This window comes from Pezoporus occidentalis, unplaced genomic scaffold (assembly GCF_034315485.1).
Source record: "Pezoporus occidentalis ecotype Australia unplaced genomic scaffold, CSIRO_AGI_Poc_V1 ctg13, whole genome shotgun sequence".
NCBI classification, from domain to species: Eukaryota; Metazoa; Chordata; class Aves; order Psittaciformes; family Psittacidae; genus Pezoporus; species Pezoporus occidentalis.
Genome location: NW_026913103.1, coordinates 13,453,950 through 13,464,055, shown reverse-complemented (window position 1 = coordinate 13,464,055; position 10,106 = coordinate 13,453,950). Strand labels below are relative to the sequence as shown.

Genomic DNA, 10,106 nt, shown 5'->3' with positions numbered 1-10,106 from the left:
TGGTTGGTTTTGGTTCTATGTAAACCACAGTTAATGCAGCAACATGTGTGCTGCAAACGTGTGCTGCAAAATGAGAGCTTGAAGATTCTCCAGGTTCCAGGATAAAGGTACCATGTGCTGTGTGTCATTAAGGCCTTGACTGTGTTGTGAGCGTGGTTGGTTTTGGTTCTATGTAAACCACAGTTAATGCAGCAACATGTGTGCTGCAATAGCTGTAATAATTCTACTGTTTTACAAGAATTGGTGAAAATGAAGTGGAATTGAGGGTGCAGCCTGACTGGAGAACTGATACTCTTTCGCTAAGTATGCATTTATTACCATTTTAGAAAGGGAATTAAAGGGCCTTTTACTCAGAAGTTAAAATTCAGGAAAAAAAAATCAAAGACTGTTATAAGTATATATTCCTACATAAAGTTTGTCATCGTGGTATTAAAAAACTCAGTAAGGTTTTATGAACATAGGTTATAAAGGGAACACATGAAGCTGAAGCAAAGATTTTTGGCAGCTTTGCTGTACAAAACAAAGCCAAGATATTGATTGATGATGCTGTTACAAGATCTGGACAAAACTACAATAGAGGTGGGAGTGAGAAAGGGAAGGAATTTGTTTAGGGATTTGTGTGTTTGGGATTTGGGATTTTTTTTGTTATTGTTTGGTGGGGGAGGGGTGTTTGTTTAAAAAAACACTGTGGATTGTCTTTCCAGATATTTGATGGTTTGCTGGAGCGTTTTCATGTTATTAATATGCTACTGAACTGAATTAACTTTCACCTTGTTTTTCGACAGTGGCATACCTGCTTAAAACAGAAATATCTAAACATCCTCCTTTCTTGGCTGTGAACAGATCCCCCCCACCACCTTCAAACTGCTAGATTTCTGTGAAAATCAATCACTGTGTGTTTTCAACAATTTAAATGAATGCAGAATGTTAGACTACTTGGTTTCTTCCATTATCAGTCAGGTTTCAAAGTAGTATCTGTGCAGTATTAAAGTTCTGTAAGTTTTTATAAATATATAAGGCAAACATACTATTTATAGCATGGGCAATGCTGACTTTTTACTACTTTCATGGGAGGTTGGCATTTAAGATTTGATCTTACACATCATGCCTCTCTTTACTAGGCTTTATTGCGTTAACTTAGTTACATGGATTTAAAGTAATGATTGTGTGTTGAGAAGCTACTTATTAGTATTTGTCTGTGTGCTCCCAATGACTTTTTGCACAGGCAAACTACATCCACAGTTGTTGATCTGAGGCACTGATGAGGAAGAAGGGATCTGAGAGTTGTGTTCCAGTGTTAGAATAAGGAATAGGGTAGTTCTGAGTTTTGATATTGGAAGTACCACAGAAGGTGGATGAGTATGTTTCAAGAGGCTAGAAATACTTAAAGTTTCCTTAATATGGGTTACTGTGTTTTCCCTGTGTTTCCTGCTTTTACATTCATACGTAATTGTGTTGCCATTTATATCTTCAGTGTAAAACTTCTTGAAGTGTTAACCTCGTCAAAAAAAGAAGTACAGAGTATAACTACACCAAGACTTCATTATGGTGTAATTGGATAGCTTAGAAGTAAACCTTGCTTTTTATAGCTGTTAAAAATAAAGCTTTTCATCTGCATATCATCTACTGGTTCACAAGTTTTTCAAAAGCCTGCTGCACAACAAGACTTATAGCTGGAGGAGCAGCATTTCAGAACCTGCCGCCACTTTCTTTAAGTAGCTGAAGGTATTGAAATGCTTCTCTTTTTTTATTAGAACTGCATTTGTACAGATTTTATTGATGTTTCACGATAAGACCTAAGAAAGAATTTTCTATTTAAGTGCTTCATGTCTATTAAAATCACTTAAGAAGCCATACAATCAAAAAAGAAAATAAGGTGTTTGTTTTGAGGGGGTTTCTCACTTACCCTGCAACAGATTCCATCAAACAGCAGCTTTGTGGTACTATCTCTACAGGAAAAACCTTGGACACTATCAAGCCTAAAAATAACCCAATGCAGTCTGTGATTAACTGGGCTTATCTTCGAGAAAACAGAGCTAAATATGAAGCTATGAAGTGGGCAGGTTACTTTAAAAATTTTGGTTGTACTGGTACTTGTCTTTATATGATAAAACTGTTGAACGTGTAAACATTTCTAATTTTTGCTTTGAGATGATGGAATCTTTCAGTATCAAATCAGTTAAGTATTTGCAATGAAATGACCACGTCAGCATTTCTCAGCATGGTCATGGAAGACCTACATAACTAAGTAGTTCTTGCTACTCAATTAGTATTTTAACTTTACCCTTTGCAATGTTGTTGTTTGGTATGTGGCTGCAGCAAAAAAACCCAGACCTGTTAAATACAAGGGCATATAGTGACAGGACAGGGGGGAATGGCTTTACACTGACAGAGCAGAGTTTTAGATTAGACATTAGGAAAAAATTTCTTCCCTGTGGGGGTGGTGAGACACTGGCACAGGTTGCCCAGAGAAGTTGTGGCTGCCCCATCCCTGGCAGTGTTCAAGGCCAGGCTGGACAGGGCTTTGAGTAACCCAGTCTAGTGGAAGGTGTCCCTGCCCACGGCAGGGGGTTGGAACTGGATGATCTTAAAGGTCCCTTCCAACTCAAACAATTCTGTGATTCTGTGACTGCGACTTGGAAGGGCCTTGATTTGAAGTGTATAAATAAAAGTTGAGAGGAAAAAGTGCAGCCAGAACTTCAATGAGTATTTCTGGAGGAGAGACTACAGCCTGCCTTATCTGATGTACACTCAAAGTACCTGATATGCACCAGGGTCTCTCGCCCATTTCAGATTAAAAAAGATCCCCAGTCCAGCCAGTGGGGCACTTCCTGTATTCATGTATGTTCTCAGATATCTTTCTCTCTGAGGAGTACGAGTTGTAAAAGCCTCAATAGGTGGAGGTCACTGTTAAATTACTAGTGCTGTTCTAAAAATGATAAGGCATATTTAGGACAAAGGAAACTTAAAAAGAATCTTAAAAACTAGCTAACCCCAAGTGAAATTAAAATAGGGTAGTATTTTTTTTTTTTTTTCAACTACACAATAAAAATTTTATATTAAATCCACTGAACACACAATTTTGTTTTACACTCACTATTTCATGTTAATTCTTTGCTGAAGTTACCAGTTCAGAGGAAATTCCAACACTGATGCTTCCCAATGGTAAATTATTTGCCTGCCTTACTCTGCTGCTCTCTTTCAAACATGATTTTTTCACTATTATTTTTGTTTAACTGGCAGATTTATGAAGCATTTGTCATCAGTTAGCAGTTCAGAAATCTGTTTTGTTACAGAGGTCACATTATAACATTAGGCTTACAGGGCATTGCCTTTGGTTCTTGTCCTGGGTTCAGCAGTAGCAGTCATTTTTCTCCTTCTTAGTAGCTGGTGCAGTGCTATGTTTTTGACTTTCAGCCTGGGAACAGTGCTGGTAACACCGATGGTTTTAGTTGTTGCTCAGTAATGTTTACTCTGACCAAGGACTTTCTGAGTCTCATGCTCTGCCAAGGAGGAGGCAAAGATGGGAGGAAGCAGAGACAGGACACCTGACCCAAACTAGCCAAAGAGGTATTCCGTACCACGGCACGTCATGCCCACTATTTAAACTGGGGCAGTTGCCTGGAAGGGTTAGATCACTGCTCAGGTCGGGCTGGGTATCGGTTGGTGGGTGGTGAGTGGCTGTATTCTCTTCCCTTGTTATTTCCCATATCATTATTATTATTGGTGGTAGCAGTAGTGATTTGTGTTATACCTTAGTTACTAAACTGTTCTTATCTCAACCCGTGGGAGTTGCATTCTTTCGATTCTCCTCCTCATCCCTCTTGGAGTGGGGGGAGGAAAGGGTGGGAGTGAGCTAGTGGCTGCGTGGTTCTGGGCTGCCGGCTGGGCTTAAACCACAATAGTTCTAAATAAAATGGAACTAGGTATTTATTTATTTTTTTTTTAATGAGTAGTATCTGTGTTGTCCATCTTGATTTGCAGCATCTACTACAAGTAAAATTTATTGGTGAATGAATAGCAAGTTTTAACACGATGTGCAGAATTAGGTTTAGTGATACCAAATATGTGACATCAGAAAATAAAGGTGTCTTGTGGCAGAAATCCTGTTTTGTTATGCTTTTCCTAGTCAGTGTAGCTGCAGAAAACACTGAATTTGTTCAGATGCTTCACTGTAGATAGTTTCCTGCATTAAGATTTTGGAAGGTCATTCCAGTTAGTTTCACTAAACAACAATGTAAGTACTTAAAAGCATTTGCTGAGAAAAAAAAAAGACTTATTTAAATAAGTAAATAAGTAAAAATAACTGCTTTTAAAACAAAGATATCAATATGTATCATAAAGGTTCTGCTGAGAATTGGATTGAGTAACTGGAGTAAATATAAATCTAGTCTGAATGTGACAGAATAGCAAATTTACAAAACTATACATAGCTGGGATCTGGATGGGGGAACGACTATAGTTAGACTTCTTTTATTATACCCTCTGCATGTAAGCACAGGAAACATTAAATTGTGGGGAGAGAAGAGCACAGAGGGGAAAAGAAGTTTATAGCTCTTCTCTAGGAAGTCTATGAATCAAGATTTTTTGCCTCTGATTCCTGAATTAAATAACAAAATGAAACAAATGTCATACTAAAAAGAGTGTACCAACTTCATTAATACTGCACGTAGCCTCCCTGCCCAGATCAGAAATACCAGGAAGCATACTGCCTAGAAGGGGAGGTCAGTTGCTTCTCTTACACAAGAGTATAAATGAAGAGAAGTGTTGTTACTCATTCCTTTGTTAAAACTGGGACATGGGATGAAGACACACAAAGTTGAGTTCCAGGGGCAAAATATCACTTTGGGGGCGATTCCGTGCCATGTCTTCCACTACCACAAGCTTCTGAAAAGATTATAATTGCTGAAGGATTGAAGTTATAGCCCAGACACTTCAGGGTCTTATAAACTGGAAGCTGAATGCTGAATTTTCCCAAAACATCCTCATGGCAATGTGGATGCGCACAGATGCAACACAGCTTTGGTTTATCTTGCTTCAAAGGCAAACATTAGCAACTGAAGCAGCAAATACCCTTTGAGAGGAAGGTGGATTTATGAGTTTTGTTGACCATCTTTTCAGTTTTCCTATGAGAAGTAAAAGAGGAATAACTCTGGTAACAGTCAGATGGCCAAAAGAGAAGACAAGAGACACCAAATGCATGTCAATACCTGAAATTACATAATAAATGATCTCATATTTACTTTGACACAAATTTTGTTCAAATGTTTTCTCCTTCTTTCTCTTCCTCTCAGAACAAAACCAGGATAGAATACAAAGTGCTGAATCTGTGAGGAAATGACTAGTTGTTATTTACTCCACTGCAAAAACAGCTCTAGAGAACCTCATTTTTCTAGAGAAAGGTGTGAAAGCATTTTCATGCCGCATTTCAAACTCAGTTCCAGTTCACAAGCCTTCTGCATCAATTCTCAGCTAAATGTCATAAATTTCCATTTCAAAATAGCAGTCTGTTTTTTCACTATAATCCTTACTCACCCAGTCTTTCTTCAATCCCTCCAGTTACTGGGGTGAGCTTGCTTGCATTCCACATATGGGCAGAACACAGCACTTGTGTAAATTCAAGCACATGAATAACCCCACTGAGGTAAGACCTTGGTACTGACCCTTCATTGTTATACTCTGCTGTGTTTTCCCATGTCTTCAAATTAATTCAATTACAAAGAAATAAGAGGCAAAAAAAGATTATAAGAGGTGTGTGTGGGGGTTATGTTGGATATACTAGAAACCACATTCCTGAAGCCTTCCTTTTCTTCAGACCACAGAGTTCAGAGGCAGCTTTGAAATTCAAGACTCTTTTGTGGTTTTATATAACTAACTTGTACTTATGCTTAGTAAAATAAGTGCAAACAGAAAATCTCTTAACATCTGATTTTTGTTCTGTTCATCTGCATGTCTTCTTGCTACTGTTAGGAAAAAAAAAAAACAAAACTGCATCATTTTAAAACCACACTCAATGTTTTGACAAAAGCAGACTTTTCCTTTTGAGGAAGTCTTCCTTGCTACCCCCACCCCAACATTAGCCTTTGCCCTATTCTGTAAAAAATCTGTGAGGCTGGATTCTAGCAAAAACTGAAGAGCAGTCATGTTATATTCTAATTTCCCTTCAAACAAGTCTAATGGTTGCACAAAAAGTTCTGACAATTTGTTCTGAGTTTTTACATGCTATACTCAAAATCATCACTGAATAGAGTTAAATATCATAAATATGAATAATCAGGAAAGTCTAAATAATTCTGAAATGCTCATGTAAGATACTTCCAGTTGACGAGTATTCTGACAGTTGCGCATGAAGTGAATTAGCATAAGCATTATGTTACTTGTATTGTAAAGATAATAACGTCTTAATGTAATCAGTGCAGTAATGAAGTGATGAGTCATTGCCCTACGAAAATGACCAAGGAGTCTGGAAAAGGCTAACAAACACTGTAGTCCATAAAGATACCCTGCTCTTAGTATTATCTCAAGAATTAATGAGACCTGCCTCCACTGTTACAAAAGTAGACAGAAAGAGGTGCTCCATCTTCAAGGCTTTCTTTGCACTGAGGCATTTCTTAAAGCTGATCAATTCTACCTTACTGGATTTGGCACAGTTTGGAGCAGTAAAGCATACCAGCAATCAGCAAGTTGACCACTTTGTTGTTCAAGCCCCTCTCTGGTAAATGAAACTAAAAAGGCCAGTGCTTCATTTAGCACTGCTCTTCCATGCCACATGACACTTGTACTACTGCAAGAGGGTGCAGTTCTGGAAAAAATAAAAGGAGAAACAAAAAAAAAAAAAAAAAGCAAAAACCACACTTCACATCTACTAATTAAATTTAATCTCCTTGTGGAACCTGCTTCTGGGGTGAGGTAATTCAAAGGATCCTCAGTTGTACAACAGAATTTTCTCCTAGCTTTTTCCTGTGCAAGACCCATTTTTCTCTGCTTTTTTTGGGTCTGAATGACTAAGCTTTTCTACAGTCTCTTCTCAAGAAAACATTTTTTTCTTCTGTCCAAGGAACAGCTGGGGGAACTAGCCCTTTGTATTTTAAGTTATTCATTAAAGTTAAATGGCTTTATCTTCAAGCTTGTCCTAGGGCAACTATTATAAGTCTAACCTTTCTATAGCTGTGAATCCAGATAAGTTTCTCAATTCTCTCTGCATCTGCCCAGACACAAATGTGTATGCATATGCCTCTGCTATGGTTCACAGTTGCTGCCTCAATACCTACTCTGATTTCCCAAAGCAGCGCTGAACATCAAGGTGAAAAAGGTCACAAGCCATGAAAGGCACTCTCAGAAGGGCAGGGAGAACTTCATCATTTGAGTTTTTTTGGTAAGACAGATAGCATCCCAGACTCAGTAAGATTATTGTACTTATTATAGAGGTAACAAAAACAACCCAAACCCAACCCAAACCAGGCAGTTCCTTACAGAGCAATCCTGCCTAGCACAGTCTTTACCACAGGCACATATCCCACAAACCACCATCCCTTCTCCATCTTGCTGCTTCTTTAACCTTATGATGACTCTCCCAAATCTGGGGTGCTCCTTGGCAACCTCACCTAGAAAGCTTTAGTTTCTCTTTTCAAATCACTCTTCAGATGCTTTCCTAAAGCTCCTTTCCTAAACAAAGAGATGTGAAGCTCATACCTAAAACCCAAGGGACATTTATACAAATCCACTAGGTACAATTAGGCAGATTGAGAATTAAACAACTGCTTGTAACCACTGCTGTAGGTAGTTCCTTGCTTTGGCAGCAAGAACCAGGCATTGTTGGGTTTAATTACTCAAAAATCCCACTACAGGATCATTTTAAAATATATTGTTGCCTCTTCCACAAGATGGAGTGCAGTGATAATATCTGAGGATTTTCAGATTCAATCAATATATCACATCTCCCCTGTGCTAGAAAAAGTCTTTAAAGACTTTAGCCAACCACAGCAATACAAATCAGAAGGCCCAGTGGGGCAGTTTCTCACTGGTTAGTTATGCTTATTTCAGATGCGAGGAGTTCAGAGTGCATCTCAGAAAACAAAGTCCACAAGATTTTTTTTCTTTCTATACTCAAAACGAGGAGTAGAACTTAACAGGGGTTCTCCTGTGATGGGAAATTACAACAAAAAAGTGCTCACACCACTTGTTAAAGAAGATGTAAGAATAAAAAAATAGTTTCACTTGCTCAAGAATTTTTTACGCAGCCAGAAAGAATAGCTTCCTCTCTGCATTTGCCTTGCAGTTCTCAACCATAGGCTTGTGTGTGCAGGGCAGCTGAACTCAATCAAGAGTTGCACTTCTCAAAAGTCAAAGCAGTATCAGTGGATGTAGCAGTTAACATCCTGCTAGCATCTATCACATCAGCTTCATGCTGAAGAGATCCATTTGGGACACTGAGAAGCTTCCTTATTCTCCTGTGTTCCGAGTTCACTGTGAGCAGTTGTGACATGATGTAGTGACCTACTGCTAGCAATAAGGTAAACGCAGTTTGAATAGAAAAAGGAATTGTGAAAGACATCCTGGCTCAGACATCAAGTTCTGTAACACAATACAGAGTTTTCCTATCAGTTTGTATCCTTGAACATCCATTTAATATGATAAAGTGAGTCTTGCCAATAATGTATGTTTTAATTATGAAAATAAAACAACTAGCTAAAAGCACAATAAGCTACCCTGAACCACATAGATTTTGGTATGAGATTATGGTCTACTGCCTTGAACATCTCGGCATTAGTAGTCACCCTATCCTAGGCTGCAGGTGATACAGCTGCTACATACTGTGTGACTTCAGCATTGCAACTATACCCTATTTGGCAAATCTTCCTCCTTACTGTGTTAGCAATGTGGGCATTAGCTTAGTCCTTAAAAATCAGCCACTATAAATTTATATAATTGAGACAGTGACTCTGAAATCTTTTATGTTAATTTTCCCTTTATGTACACAAGGACTGCAATACTACCACATATACTTGACCCTGCTGAGGTCAAGTCTGGAGTACTGTGTCTGGTTCTAGGCTCCTCAGTACAAGAAAGACAAGGAGCTACCTGAGAGGGTCCAGTGGAGGGCTGCAAGAATGATCAGGGGTTTGAAGCATCTCTCTCATGATGGTAGATTGCTGGAGCTGGGCCTGTTTAGTCTGGAGAAGACTGAGAGGGGATCTCATTCATTAATGCGTATAAGTGTCTCAAAGGCAGGTGCCAAGAGAATGGTGCCAGACTCTTCAGTGGTGCCCAGCAACATGATGAGGAGCAATGGCCATAAACTAAAACACAAGAAGTTTCACCTCAACATTAAACAGGGGAAGTTTAGATTGGATATAAGGAGGAAATTCTTTCCTGTTAGGGTGGTGAGGCACTGGAATGGGTTGCCCAGGGAGGTTGTGAATGCTCCATCCCTGGCAGTGTTCAAGGCCAGGTTGGACGAGGCCTTGGGTGACATGGTTTAACGTGAGGTGTCCCTGCCCATGGCAGGGGGTTTGGAACTAGATGATCTTAAGGTCCTTTCCAACACTAACTATTCTATGATTCTATAAGGAAGCACTTCCTTCACGTTGAGGATGGCAGAGCACAGGCTGCCCAGAGGGGCGTGGAGTCTCCATCTCCAGAGACATTCAAAACCTGCTTGGACACTTTCCTGTGTAACCTGCGGCAGGTGACCCTGCCTTGGAAGTGGGGTTGGCCTAAATGATCTCCAAAGGCCTTCCAACCCTGGGTGGGTGATATTTTCTATATTTTTCTATGATATTTTAGACCCAGCCCAGTAGAAGACTGGGAGCTCTGCGTTTGTTGCTCCTGCCCTCAGCGTTTCTTTTAGCTGGCTCTACAGAAGCGGCGTCTCCAGCTGTACAGGCACAGCCGCTGGACGCTTGGCGGTGGGACACTAACGGGAGCGGGGCAAGGGAGGGGAGGGAATGGGAGGGGGTCGAGCCTCGCCGCCCCAGCGCAGGGCACGGGACTCGCGGGGGCAGGCGCACCTACCCACCCATCCACCCACCCACCGCTCCGGTGCGGGGGCCGCCGGAGCCGCTCGGCCGGAGCGTGCGCGCGTCCCCGGGTGGGCGGAGCCGTAG

At 40.2% G+C, this 10,106-nt stretch overlaps 1 long non-coding RNA gene across 4 annotated transcripts; it reads right to left on the bottom strand.

The window, feature by feature from the left end:
* Positions 1-3,929: 3,929 nt before the first annotated feature.
* Positions 3,930-9,912, bottom strand: LOC134158471 (uncharacterized). 4 transcript variants are annotated; one of them, XR_009962782.1, is made up of 3 exons: positions 8,218-9,322; positions 4,743-6,802; positions 3,930-4,258 (listed from the first exon to the last, which is right to left on the bottom strand). It is a non-coding gene; the product is annotated as an uncharacterized LOC134158471 (long non-coding RNA). The 4 variants fall into 4 exon arrangements; XR_009962781.1 differs by lacking the exon at positions 3,930-4,258 and adding an exon at positions 9,861-9,912 and having other exon boundaries at positions 4,983-6,802; positions 8,218-9,183; XR_009962779.1 differs by lacking the exon at positions 3,930-4,258 and having other exon boundaries at positions 4,983-5,126; positions 5,536-6,802.
* Positions 9,913-10,106: the final 194 nt, after the last annotated feature.